Source organism: Apus apus, chromosome 4 (genome assembly GCF_020740795.1).
Source record: "Apus apus isolate bApuApu2 chromosome 4, bApuApu2.pri.cur, whole genome shotgun sequence".
Taxonomy (NCBI): Eukaryota; Metazoa; Chordata; class Aves; order Apodiformes; family Apodidae; genus Apus; species Apus apus.
The window spans coordinates 10,902,736-10,917,459 of NC_067285.1; the positions used below are offsets into that span (position 1 = coordinate 10,902,736).

At 44.5% G+C, this 14,724-nt stretch overlaps 1 protein-coding gene across 1 annotated transcript in view; it reads left to right on the forward strand.

Annotated features, from left to right (window-relative positions):
- The first annotated feature begins 5,048 nt into the window (after nucleotides 1–5,048).
- XPNPEP1 (X-prolyl aminopeptidase 1) overlaps nucleotides 5,049–14,724 on the forward strand; it is a 42,345-nt gene continuing 32,669 nt past the window's right edge. The window contains exon 1 of the mRNA XM_051619918.1: nucleotides 5,049–5,273. The gene's annotated coding sequence lies outside the window, so the exon portion shown is untranslated. The remainder of the gene's footprint in view (nucleotides 5,274–14,724) is intronic.

Here is a 14,724-nt window from a genome sequence, read left to right on the forward strand (position 1 = left end):
TGAACAACAAGGTAGGGATTCTTTGTCAGCATCTTAACTGTGACTCGAAGCTAAGTTGCCACCTCTGAGGGGAGTGTGTTGTTGCTAGACCCACACCTGGTGGGAAGCCCAGGACAACTGCAAGGGGGAAAGGAGCATGGAAGTACAGGAGCATAAGGTCATGGGCTGGGGGATGTGAGTGTTGGTTTCGTAGCTCTGAAAAAGCCTTTCTGTACCTATCTGGGACTCCAGGGTAAGGGTCCACTTTTGTCTTTGTTGTCTGAAGACAAAATGGACATAGACAAAGCTAGAGTCACCACCCCCCCCCCCCCAGCTCAGTGGTGCAGTATTGTTGCACACTGTGTTTGTTGTTCTAACTCTGGACCCACAGAGGAGCATGTGGTGTAATTTCCTGGACAAAAGTTTTGAAGTTTAGAGCATTAAGTCAAATTCAGGGCCTTTTGGGCAAACTGCTGCTTTTCATATTGGATGGGTCACTTGAAAGGACAGCACAGAGATGAAATCAGCCTCAGACTTGTTAAAATGCATAAACAATATTAATTAATGATTAATGTTCGGGTTTGGATTCTCCATAGGTAGCTGTTACTCCTAAAACCTTTTTTGAAGCAAATGAGATTGAAGAACATACGTTAGCACAATCTGTATTGATAAGGATAAACAAATTGTAGAAGAGTTAATAATTTACCCATTGAAGATTAACAAACAGCTAATCTACTCTAAAGATTTCCACTTTCCCTTTAAAAAGCATTCATAGAGTGTAAGATTTTAGCTCCTCTCAGTGTCAAGGGCCCCAAATACCTAAGCAGACTCTTGGGAATTACCTCATCTGTAGTTTCTGAGTGTATTCCCAGGGATGTGTAATGCTAGGAACAGCCCGATCGAAAGCTGGGGGGCAGGAGCTCACTAGCCCAGGGTTCCCCAAAGAGCTGCCCAGGCCAGCAGTGCCTACATGGAGCTCCCTGGCACTCCCCTGCAGCGTGCAAGCATGTGCAGTGCCCTTCTGCTGCTGCAGCCATCGAGCACACTTAAAAAATCCATCCGGAGACGTTCCTATGAAGTCAGTGGATTACTCACATACTTAGAGGACTGATTTCCCTGGCGGGACAAACTGTGTTCAGTGCTTTTCATACAGACGGACGTGAGATTGCTTCTGTTGTCTCTGTCTGTTCTCAGACAGGAAGCAGGACTGATGATCGGGTCTCTGCAAACAGACACTGGAAACTCAAAACAAATGAGTGGCAGAGGTTATGTGGATAGTGTGCAAGGGAAAAGCCTTTGCTTGCCTTTGCCCAGCAAATCCTGGTAATTCTTCAAAATGTGTTTTAACCAGTTCCAAGTCTTTCTCTTTCCCTGCTGATGACTTCCCTGCTGCTGACTTACCCTAAATTGCAAAGTCAGTGGTTTTAACTGGGGTATCTGAACTCTCTGAGACTCCACAGGGAAGAGATAAGTGAATCTACACAGCAGACCTCAGTGCCACAGCCATTTTGCTAAGGGAGATTGGGAAACTCTGAAGGTGTAAAAGCACAAATTCCCTTTAACAACAGTAATGTATATTTTATGTACCATCACTTACATACTAGAAAATAATACACAGACCCACTATCTAAATAGAGTTTTGAATGTGTGTGTTATACAGCAGAAGCAGCAGCTCTAAGTACTCTGCAGAGAACAGACCTTGAATTGTCTGAAGATAGATGGTGAAAAGATATCAAGCATAACAGTGTTCCAAAGCTTCACCAGAGTGGGAGATACATCAGGACAAATTGAGTGTCTGGCCCCCTGTAGCTCTGCAAATCGTCAAAAAATACATTAATGTCATTAGCAAAACCAACAAACGTGCCCATACTTATTACTTGTTTGTAATAAGATTTTGCTAGTGTATAATTAGCAGGCTGCAGAAGTCTTTTACGACCTCTGAGAACAGTCTCTCTGCCATGCTGATGTTCACCAGAAAATTCCCATTCTTTCCCCATCAGTTTCTACCCCCGAAGATGGACTGACATTAGCATATGCAAAGTGTTGTATGAATCCATGTGAAATATATATATATATATGTATACATACACACACACTCATGCATTGCTTTAGTTTGATTATATTTTCCACAAGGATAGTCTTTGATCAGGAATGCTTGTTTCCCAAGGGGTAATAACACTCTCCTGCCAAGCAGGACAGTGAGTTATGTTGTGGATTTGTGGTACGTACACACTTTTACTCAAGGCTTAAGTACGGCTGTAGGATTTATTTAAACATCAGCCTAACTAAGGGTATGAACAACCCAAGGGAAGCTAGAATGGGACGTGTCTTTGAACAGCTGTTGAACTGGGGTCCTGATTTGGATCCCAGTGTCAAAAAAATTGAGTGACAGCAAATGGCACTGAACAAGACTGTAATTTGTGCTACCACTCCGCAGAAAGTTGGGGAGACATTAGTCTTTGGTATAGGCTTGGATGGTGCCAGATGGGAAAATAGCACAGAAATGTTCAGCTGACATTAAAGCAGATGAGAATGGTGGTGTTGGAGTTGGCCCTCTGTCAAACCAAACTGCAGCTATGGATCCAGTTTCGGGTAGGAAACCAGCTCCAGACCTTGCAGTTCTGCTCCGTTTTTCTACAACTGGGGGGCTTTTCAAAGCTGTTGAACGTATACATGAGAACCAGCTGTTTCACTTCCTTTTCCAACACCAGAGATGTAGAGAGGCCAGCACACAGCCAAGAAACAGGGTTGTGAGTCCACTGGGAGTTTCTGAGTATCTGACTGATCCCCTTACTCACATCAAGTGCTCCAGCCTCCGGGGTGGGGGCCAGCTGCTGCTGGGGGCCAGCTCTTGGGTTCTTTCACAGTGTCCTCTGTGTTATGCTCTGAAGTTCAGCTCAGTGATACCAGTGTTTTGGGAAGCTGGCATGAAGGGACCTGTTTTTGTGATCCTGTCCTTTGCACTGGTGCTGTGCCTGATACACTCTGAGAGAGCTGCTCACTGATTTACAAAACATAGAACTCAGACCTTGCCTCTCTGTCCTGGGAGCAGGTGTCCTGGAGGTGACGTGTTGGGGCTGCAGGCGTGGTTCCTCCCCTTCTCATGGACAAACAATATGGTCCCTTCACTTGTGATGTTGTTATCAATGATTCAAAATGAGATAGCAGAAATACTTTCCATGCTATGTAACTAACTTCCTAGCAGAGAGATCCAGCTGCAGATATGATACTTATGCTCTGGTGCTTTCAAGGATTATCAGTGTAATTTTGGCCACTAAGGGAAAGATAACACAGTGTTTAAAAAACAACAAAACCAAACCAGAGATATAACAAAATGGGAGTGTCATTCTGTCACTGCTATGAACTTTGTGCATGACCATGGGCAGATCTTCAAGCAAAACCATCAAATTTGCATTCCCAGAGAGGAGAGTCCAAGTTTTCAGATGTCCTGATGAACTTTATATAATTGTCTTTCAACTCCCAGTGCAGAAGGTGTTGCCATAATTCATAACCTCTTCTACCTGGGTGTTCTTTTTCCCAACCCTTGACTGAAGTGTCTACTGATTTCTCTAATTGGATCTGGCACTTCGTGCTTCTGTTTCAAAGCCTGCTAGCAGGCAGGCAACACCAGCCTGCTTTATTTGCAGAATTCTTCTGGTTTGTGGGGAACTTTAATTTATCTCAAACAAAGTTAAACTGGTGATTCAAGACTAATGAACTGCTGTGAATACTCTGCTTTATCAGAGGAAATAGTTGGAGGCTGAAGTCTTAGTCCCTAACAAGTATTTGCGAGGATATTAACATGTCTTGCCAAGACCTAGTAATTCCCTTGCAGCCAATGCAGCATTCCTCAGAGGCCATAAGGAAAGACTGGAAAAGGGGATCATGTGGCTTGGTCCAAGCTGAATTAGCTACTCCAGAGAAATACCCTGAGCATGTGACTTGTTTGCAGACACAGATCTAAGGAAAAAAAAAAACAAACACCAGATTTTGGTGAATCCATTAAAGACATCTATTGTAAAGATGTCTCATGTAAGAAAGACAGGAATAGCTTTTCAAAAAGGAAATTAAAAACTGCTCATTCAGTGAGATATTCTTAGGAAAACAACCAGCCTTGATGATGGTGGTTAAAAAAGGAATTAGGGAAGAGGATATTGCACAGCTATGACTAGATTTTGTTTACTTGCTCTCATGTAAGGAAAGTGTCAGGAGAAGATAAACAGAAGTGTTAAGCCTACTCCTTGCAATAAAACTGATTATGCAAACTACTGTCCTTCTGGGAGCTGCCTACAGGAGGTTAAACCTGACTTTCAGAAGATGAACAGCAGGTTTTCAATTATGGCATTTGAGATCTCAGGAGTGGGGATTATGAAAAGATGGTATAAGTCAGATGGCCCTTTTAAGACATGCTTTTTATTCAGCAGCAGGACAAGCCCTCAGACTGATACTCTTGCAAGCACTCGAGGCATGTACAGTAAAGGGCAGCACAAAGAAGCCCTGAATGGACTCCAGGAGCAGTGGTGCATGGCTTGGGCTGGCGGGGGGAGCAGTGCCGTGGCTCCCAGGGTGTTACCATCGCTCTGCCCCTGCTGAAATGCCATGCAGCCAATTAGCTGTGGGAGCCGCCCTGCTGCCAGCTAGTTGGTTACCTCTGTGCCAATGCCATTGCTGGGCTATTTCTCCAGCCTGAAGGACAGTGGGAATTTTACCAGCAGTTTCAGTGAAAAGAGGCCAGCAGGCAGTGCTTTGCATCTCCTATGCTAAGGATCTTTACTTGGTTCACCACTCATTGCTCTGACAGTTGTCTCATTTATTCATGTTTTACATCAAAATCCATTCCTCTAAAGCTTATGTTCAGCCTTAAGCTTCAGCATGTGGTAATAGTATTAATCATTCTGGAAATAGCTCTGTCTACTCTGCTATCAGTAGCTATCTTGATGACACACTGTCCTGGCTCCACATTGCTTCCCAGCTCTCCGGGGGTGGCTCTCGAGCAACGAAACAGGTGCAGAGAGGCAGAGAGCTAGAAGGCAGAAGAAAGCCCTTTGGTTGTGCCTCCATGTTTTGGAGCGTGTGCCAAGGTGTTATTCAGCCATGGTTTCCTCCGGGCGAGTCTGAGCTTCCTCCATGCATCCCATCTGTCCTGGAGGAGACATCACACGACATGCTTGGGGTGGTAAAGATGATGTAGAAACCTTTCAAAAAGGGTTCTGCCATCACAGGCACCAAGGGCAAACGGGACCTGCAGATAGGAGAGCCAGGTCTTGGAAATGCTCTGGGATCCCGCAGATCAAGTAAGTGTCTGTGTTTCTGTGTGACCTGCCCATATAGTTTTGCCCTTTTACTAGCCAGATTTCTGTGTATGCAACTCTTCAGGAAAAAAAAAAAAAAGAAAAATATTCTTTGAAATCTCTCCTGGATATGATAAGAAGTAAAGCCATGTGTGGAATTGCCAGCAGAGAAATTAAACTAAGACTAAATATAGTTTCCTTTTGCTTTCTTATTCAAAGGAATGCTAATGCCCAGGTCTAGGATTCTCATGTTTCTTTATCTAATGGACAGTATTCAGATAAAAGCATCCTCTGGGGCAATGATATGTTCCTTTCACAATTGGCTGAACCAGGTTTTCTCTACTTTCTGATCATACCATATCTCACAGCCAGCTATGGCGACTGTGGAAAAATGCCAGTAACAGTAGTAAGGTTGCAAGTAACATATTGCTAGCTTCTTTGACTGTAATTTAGCTGCTGAAAAACAAATGGTAGTTACAAGCGTATGACCAGTCACCTGCCTTTTTCTTGGCTCATGGCTTAAGAACTTCAAATTAGTACAAAAATATTTCACAGTCAATTAAAAGACTTACTTTTATGAAGGTCAATAGAGATGGCTCTGCCAATGATTGCAAAATTTCCAGTACAATTGGCAAATCACCTCCCGTGTCTTAGTTTAAATAGAACAAAGTACTCCTAGACCTGACTTTTCCATAATGCACAGCAAGTGCCAGGAGAAGAAAATCTCCCAATAGGGCATTTGGAGGTCTCAGATACACCACTGTACACTGCTCCTGTACTGAAAGATGCACATGATGAAATAGTCCTTGAACAGGAAACCGTGAGGACACTTTTAGCTAGTGATAGTCCATGAAAATGTAAAATGCATGGGAGGTAAGTAGCAGTGGAACAGAATACTGCTGTGGTAATTGTTTAAGGAATATGATGGTTTTGCTCATAAATCAACAGACAAGTCAACAACTTCATCTGAGATCATTGTGTATCTATTTGAGGAACTTCAATAGTACTTGCATTTTAGTACCCTAGTATCCCCAAGCACATGTCAAAATACTTTATTGGTAGCTGAAATTAACTTCATTACCTGACTTCTTCAGCACTGATCATCTATTTTGATTCTGTGGTCCTTGGGGCAGTACTCTTCCTTCAATGCAGAGCATATTGTCAGCATTAACAGTGAGTTATAGTCAGGAGAGCATAATCAACTTGCAGCCTCATGTCTTTTCCAGCTAACATTTTGACATGAAGCACATTTAAAAAGGATGGAAATTAACATAAAATCGAAAGTTAGCTGAGCTACTTCATGGCTTTTACTACAGCCAGAACAATACCCGCATCACTGAACAAATTTACTGAGGAAAATAATTTTTTCTGTCAACACCATTAGGAAAAAGCCAAAGTCCCCATTCAAGTTACAGCAATAACAAATCTAAAAAATGATAATTTTGTGTGATTTTTTTTTTCTTTTACTTCCTCCAAAAATGTGGCACATTTTTTTGCACTGCAGGCTAAGACATCCTATTAATCCACACTGCTTTTCTTTACCTGTTGCTTGATATTCACCCACTGCTCCTCCTCTGGTTCCTCTCCTCCATCACTGTGCTCCCCTTTCCCTTCTGCTGCTGTGCTGGTTAAGATAATGTTACTTTCAAAAGTTCCTTTTTAACCAGACCGAGCCTGCTGGCACGAGTATTCATTTCTCTAGGCTCTTGCCTTATGTTGCATTGCCTTGGCAACAAGATTTAGCAGTGAGGCAACAGCCTTGAACTTGTCAGAGTCTGTTGCAACACGCCGAGCATGTATTACTCTCCAGCACCTCGGGTTGCCATAACAACCACTAACAATAAAACTCATCTCCCAGCTTTAAATACAGGAAATTTTACAGCCTGTTTCCTGGCAGAGCTGCAGCAATATGATGTGAATCCTGGCTGTGCTTGTTTTTGCCTTCTGCCTTTTTGCACATGATAGCAGCCTCCAGGAGTGAGGCACTGAGGCACGGGAAGGAGCCTGGCAATGGGCAGCGCAGCCCTTGGCAGCGAGCGTGGGTGCTGCTAGTGCAGAGAGCAGGGCTGGGGGAGCTAAAGGCTGAGTGACCACAGGGACAAGGAGGGGTACAGAACCCCTGCAGGAACCCCTGAACACTTTGGACTGCATGCTGTGCCCAGCGATGCTCAGCACCTGCCCGCACCAGGCCTTCAGCTGTGGCATTTTGATTTTTCCCCTGCAAAATGATTTTTCTAGGAAAATACATCCTGCATGGCTGGTAACAGCATCCTGGGGAGGAGTCTGTGGCCATCAGAGCTGGCATTACTGATGAGAATAAAGGAGCAGTGCCAGCCTGGAGAAATGTGCAAGGGACTGACGATTGTCCCCATGTCATCCAGCCCTGCTTAGCATGGGTCAGCACAACACAAATGTCACAAATTAGGTCTGAATCACTGGTGTTAGTTATTAAAAAATCTCTTAGCAGAGACAAGGGTTTCACTGCCAGAGAAGTACTTTAATTACTGAGGAACATTTTCAGTCAATGGAAATGCAGGTTGAGGATGTAAATTGAGCCAGTGCAACATCAGGAACTGTGGAAGTTTCCCAGCAGCTCACCTGCTGCCCTGTCACACCTCCTTCCTGTGGCTTCATTCATGAGGACAGTGCAAAGCACTCATCCTTTTCCTGTATGTCATAGCCATGAGTATCTCGTGCAGACTTAACATCATTCTCACTTTTCCATAGCACGGGTCATATTTCTTCAAAGGGACAAAATTCATAACCTGTGACTCGAACAACGGGAAGGCTTGTTCAAGGGTAACTCAGGATACAGCACATTTTGAGTGTGGTGAGGGATGAAAACAGGAACAGGAAAGAAGCAGCAGATCTTTCCTTCTCAGTGAGTGAAGCTCAGCTCCTGTCAGTCAAGAAGCATCAGTGGTGATACCACACTTGGTGAGAAGTGAGAGGAGGAAAAGATCTGCCTGAGCAAAGGGCTATTTGTTTAGACAGATTTTTAAATGTAAAAAAGGTTATTTTCATTTTCCTGCTGATGGTAACAGAATTGGTGCATGGCAGAAAAAATGCAGGCAAGGACTGTCTTTCTACAGGAATGCTTTTCATTGCTTCATTTGGTTTTGCAGGCTCATGCTTTCTCCTGCACAGAGCGAGCTGCTAAGAGCCAAGCAGCCAACCTGACTGATGCCCCAGCCCCCAAACTTCTCTGGAGCTCCTCTCATTTCATGTTTCCTTTGGAAATAAAAATCAGTCCAGTTTTTCTGACTCCTAATCTAGAGTTTTGGTTTCACAGATATAAACAACTAATCAAAGATAAACAGCCTTTTTTTATGGAAAACAGTTCATTTGAAAAGCCCAAGGCTCAGTTCTGTAGTTAGATCTCAGGATGGCAGTGTCCAAAGACCTGCAATAAAATCATAGACAGTGTCTCAGATGCTCCCAAACCTCTCATTGATATGGCTATGGATCACCACCACCTGGGCACACGAGCTAAAAAATGTGGCCAGACACTGAACACCCAAACAGCACATGCCAGCACCCAGGTTTGTGCCTGTGTGCTGGTTGCAGCCTGGCAAGTGCAGGGTTCACTCCCACAAAGCCAGTTATGGGACCTGGGGTACATTTTTAAGGTTTACATTTTCTACGTGGCACAGATGTAGAATGCTTAATCCCAACTTTTCTTCTTTGTCTGGATATCTGAGACAGATAGTAACCCAATACTTTGTGTCTGGACTCCTGCACCCACTGAAATAAACATCTGTTTCTTGTACTGTGATTCTTTTAATATATAGCACAGCATGGGGCTCCTAATTGTTTCAACACATTCACGCCCAAGGGATTTTTCAGAAGGTGAGTGAGTGTCGCTCACAAAGGTGGTGACTTGGGGTGGGAGTTGGGTTTTGCAAAACATGACCCATGTATACATATTTACAAATAGATCTCTACCACACTGCAAATTTTAATTAGAAACAAAATCCCTGTCTGGACCTTCACTGGCAATCCCAGATGCAGCTCAAAGGTGTGGTGATGCAAAACAAAATACATGCCTGGTTGGTAACTGTCTTCCTAAGGAAATAAGGTTGGGCATGTTGTCCATATCCTTTTGTCCATCGTGACTTCCACAGAGACTTGTGAACACCTCAAACAGCCCCAGGCAAGCCTGGCAGCAGGACCAATAGTGGTGAGAGACTCAGGTTAGCATTGTCCAGAAGAGATGTGCTACTAACGCAAGCCCTGGCAGGAGTTCACAGGAGAGCTCCTGCATGTCCCCAGAGCAGATGGGGAGAGGAGTGGGACCTAGCAGCATTAAGGAAGCAGAGGCACTGGATCCAGGCTGCATGTGACACCTGGTTCCATTGGTTTTATTGCCAGAGCAGATAAGGAAACCTTGTGTAATAAAAATGCTTCCCCAGTATGAGGCCAAAACACAGGCAGGTCACTGCACTCTGTTATCGTTTGAGCTAGCGAAGACTTGGAGGAAGAATGGCATCATATGAACTGAATAAAAGCCTTTGTTGTGCAATAAGTATGATTTTCATATTTTGTATAATATATCCATAAATACAGCAAATTCATCAGGATATATCTCCTTAGCTGCATGAAGTTTTATCCAAGCTAAACAAATTATTTCCTAAAGTGCTTAACAGGGCACCGGTGGCCACCATTGTCTCTTTTGCATGCATTAAAGCTAGCTTTTCCCATATGCTTTCCTGCTAGAGCAGACAAGGGAAAACTAAGAAGTCTTGGAAATTGCCACGAGGCTCATGTTTCAGTTGCAAACAGGCAAGTGCAGGTGAGCAGAGATGTGTGTGCATTGTTTGGTGTGGAAACAGAGCCAGGCAGAAAACTGAGCAAACATTTCATTTTTATCCTTGTTGTTAAAGGTTTACAAGTGAAGTCCTAACATCTGGTATTTAACTGAAATGAGCAGACGTGGAAGTACTCAGATATCTACCTGGCCTCCTGTTACCTCCCTTTCCTTTCCAAATGCAGCTGCTGGGAACCACCCAACCATGATCAACTTCCAGTGCTGGCTGGAGAAATTGTCCTCCCAAGAAAAACTAAGATAATATCTCAAGATAGGCTTGTTCCTTCTCTCTTTGCTATCTTTCCCCCCAAACACACAATTTGTTGTTGCAGTTTCTAGTTTCACTGTTTCCAAACATATAAAATTTATTTTAAACACGATCCAAAAGTGCCACATGTTTGAAACCTCCATTTAGCTCAGAGCTGAGAGCTTAAAATACAAGCAATTTTCTGCAGGACTGTTCTCAGGCCCTTCCTTGCCTTGGCACGTTACAGCACTGCTGTTTTATTCTTCCAAAACACTGGCATTTTTTGCTTTGAAGTAATTTTCTAGGGTGGAAATTGGAAGAAAATTGTACGTAAAATACTTGTTTTCTCCTGCATGGACACAGGTGTGCCTCTGGGCTGGGAGGATGTGACCTTCCTGAGCCAGCACAGTGGCACGACTGTGACCAAACTCACTGCAGGGCTTCTGTGAATAGAACAACTTGCACGTGATGGTTTGCAGGATAGCCCCTGCAAAACACAAATACAAGGTGCTTGGTTACTGTCTGTACAATCCAAGTGCTGTCATGTGGATGGAAAGGGCTTTTTGGCCATGAGTGCAAGCTCTTAAATGTGTGTTTTTCCTCCGCTCCAGGGAAAACGATCCCCCTCCCTGCCTCTATCCCCCATGGGTCTCCTAAGATGTTCCCTGGCTTACAAGTGGGGACAAGCTGGGACTGCTGAGACCATGGCAATGGGAGAGCTCAACTGTGCTGGTAGCCTCAGTCCCCATGCTGGGGAAGTGCTGAGAGCATCATTTTACCTGTCTGGTGTCCTGGAGATATCCCAAGTCACTGGCAGGATGCTGTGATCCAAAAACTAGGCTTACCATGAGCCATAGCATCCTGTGTCCTTGGTGAGAGCTCTGCAGATGCTCATGTCCCTGCTACAAATCCCTGTTTCCTATTGCTGTCTCCCACAGCACCCTGCACCACGACCAGTGCTCTGGGGGGAAAAGAGGTATGTCCTGGTTGCAGACTGGTCACTGGGTTGGCCTCTGGTACCATGGTCTCACTAAGGTGCCAAACATCTCCTGCCATGACAAGGCTGTGGGCTGGCCTTGCAGGCAGGAGGATTAGATTGCAAAACAGGAGTCTACATTTCACAGGTGCCCAACAAGAGAAGGTGAATAAGATGAAAGTTACAACCCTAATAAAGGTATTGCAGGTATAGGGGGGTTGATAAGATAACAGGTGTTCTTTTATGGCTTATTTCCTGGCCTTGATCACTTGATACAGATCAAGATTACAATGGAGCTAATGGCTCTGTCACTCAGGTTGGTCTCAGGCAATTTTGCTTGCTACTTGTTGCCCCCTCTTTTGTAATCTGATGCAAATACAGAGCTATAAGAACATAAAAGATAGCCCATTTAGGACAATTTAATGAAAAGCAAGGTGTATTGAAGTGCTTTCATAAAACAACTTTGCAACAGAACTCGCACCATTTTAATCGAGATCACACAGGTGCTCGGAAAGAACAGTTCGTCTCTTTAAGCATTTCAGATTATGTATCACAGACAGCACTGCCTGCTAAATTAATTATTAAAGTCTTTTACATTATCTACATTGGTAAGTTCATTAGGGCCACTTCAAAGCTTCCCAGAGACCCAAAATGCCCAGGAAATGAGCATCAATCATTTTGGCTTAACCGGAAAGCTCATTCCACTCTCTCTTATTTAACTTATTGGTAATGTATTATTCAAATGAAATAAATAGTGCTGTCTCCTGTGCTCATCCGGGCAAAGCCTTTAGCAGCAATCCTCTGCTGGCTCATTCAGCTCAGGTCTCCACCAGCCTCCACATGGGCCATGTCTCATCACCGGTGCCCCGTGCATCCCAAACACCCCCAGTGCTCACCCATGGGCTTAATACTGGTCCTGTTGGGTCAGGCCACTGGTGGTACTAGGCTGCTTGTGGTGTTTAGACCTGGGTCTCTGCAGACAGGCAGGACACTAACCCATGTGGTGCAGTCATGCCTCCACCCATAAAATGGCTTTTTACTGCAGAGGATTTGTCAAGAGCATAATCAGATGTCTGCAAAATGCTTTCTGGCCTGAGTACATATTTTCGTTGAAGAACATTCTTCTTCTGGAATGAGGTTCTTATACAGAATACTCATCAGTTTGTCATTATTAATTCTACCAGGAAAGGAAGGAAATTAGTTTAAATTTTAGTGCTCAGCGAGTCAAAACCAATTAAAAGTCACCTCCGGGTACAGAAGCCTTCACCAAGTGGCTCTGTAATGCCAGGCACGAATAGCAACTAAGAACCTCTTGCAGACATCAATATTTTCCCTTCTATTTTCTGCTTCCTTTAGCACGTTTATGGGAGATGGGAATACAGACTGTCTTTTTAACCTTCATTAAATCATGATCTTGATCAGGAAGACAATGCGGCCACATTTTGGTCACCAAACAATATAGTAAGGCGTTTTCAGTGGTTGCTCAATTAATTTTACTTTAAATTACAGAGAGATATTGTGGAGATATCAATATCACATTGATACTCTGTCTGCAGTGGCACTTGTTATTTCTGCCCTGAGCTGGGACAGAAGTAGAGAAAGTTGGTCAAATTTAATCCTCTTGGTTTGCTCCCCTCTTGCCCCAAGGCAGTAGGGTAGCTAGAGGCAGGACAGAATGGGCTCTCATGCTGTAGCTGCTCTCCTTGGACTACCTCCTGACAGGCAGGATGGCATCTCCAAACTTGGAGGAATTAATAAGGAATTTAGTTGGATGGAGATGCTGAGCTTTCTCCTGCCCTGTCCTTCCCCTGGTATCCTGGGTGCTGTGAGCAGCCTGGTTATTTCATGCTGTGGACATTCCCCAAGTCACACTCCCACATGGGAGATGTATTTTCTTTCCTCCTTGTATCTGATTGCTGTTGCTCCCACAGTCTGTTAGCTAGCCCAAACTGATTGAATAATGACTCACTGGCAAAAAAATCATAGAATGGTTTGGGTTGGAATAATGAAACAAGTTCACTAGCACAGGCATTAAGATTACCTTGGGTTTAAACCACTTTCCTAAATTCAGCCAAACTAAAAGCTCTGCACAGATGGAAGGAAAGAAGCCAGACACCCTTAGCTCTGCCCTGGGAAGCCAGCATGGAGCACATGGACAGGGCCAAGGTGGGGCCAGAATCTCCTTTCCTTGGGTACAGCGTGCACAAGCAAGGGAAGCACGGGGGAGGAAAAGGCATCCCCGTGGTGCAGCACTACTTGGGGAGCTGGAAAGGCATGAGAAGAACATTTGAAATCCCCCTTCCCTGAGCCAGCACAGAGCTCCAGCAGGTGCAGCTCTCCAGAACCCTCTATTAAGAGCTGGAGCCAAATGCAAAATCTAACCCTCAACTACTATTATGAGCCAGGGGAGGCTGAAAGGACTATTTCACAACCCTGATTGGATTCAGCTGCAGAGTTCGCCATCGGCAAATGATCTTCATGATCATCATCCTAATGTTGTGGCGCTTTTAAAATGTCCTGACATGTACTTTAGTGTGAGCATCACTGGATGCTGGCCAGCGTCCAAGAAATGAATCTTCTCAGCAAATATTCTGCAGAGTGAGCATAACATGGCCTGTAACACAAATGCAAAACACGGCTGTGGTTTACCCTGAGGGGAACACTGATGTGATGATCTAAATGGTCCTTTCCAGCCCAGACTGCCAGGGTTGTTTAGGTCCCTTGTGGGCAGGGCTGGAAGATGGGGTGACAATCGTCAGGAAACAGCAATTAGCTTCACCCAAGGAGATTAATGAGGAAAGAAAACTCATCTTGCTATTACAGTCGTGCTCACCAGCCTTCCCTGCCCCTCTCTCCCAACACTGCTCAAGGACAGCCTGCAGCCCCAGCTCCACGCAACAACCCTTCACAATGCTGGGATGCTCATTGTAGGACAGACCTTTTCTTCTCTTCTGTAAGACTACAAGTTTTGCTGTGCTGCTTTATGCTCTAAATTTTACTCCAGAGATGTAGGAGACAGAGCTTCACAGTGTGGAGAGAGCCACAGAGGGCAGCAGTTGCAGGATTCAGGGCTGCAGGTGAGCTGGAACAGCTCAGCCTGGAGAAGGGTCAGAGAGAAGGAGCCAGACCCTTTCCAGATGTGCACAGTGAAATGGCAAGGAGCAAGCTGCAATGAGGAAATTCTGTTTGGATATCAGAAATAAACCTTTTTGCTTCAGGGTGGTCAGCACTAAGCACAGGCTGCCCAGACAGGCTGTGCTTCCCCTTACTTGGAGATCCTCAAAGCCCAGCGGGAAAGTCCTTAAGCAACCTGCTCTAGCTTTGAAGCTGACCTTGCTTTTAGCAGGGAGATGGAATAGAAACCTCCAAAAGTCTCTTCTCCCCTGAATGTTTCTACATTTTTCTCATCCTGTTTTTGCTCCAT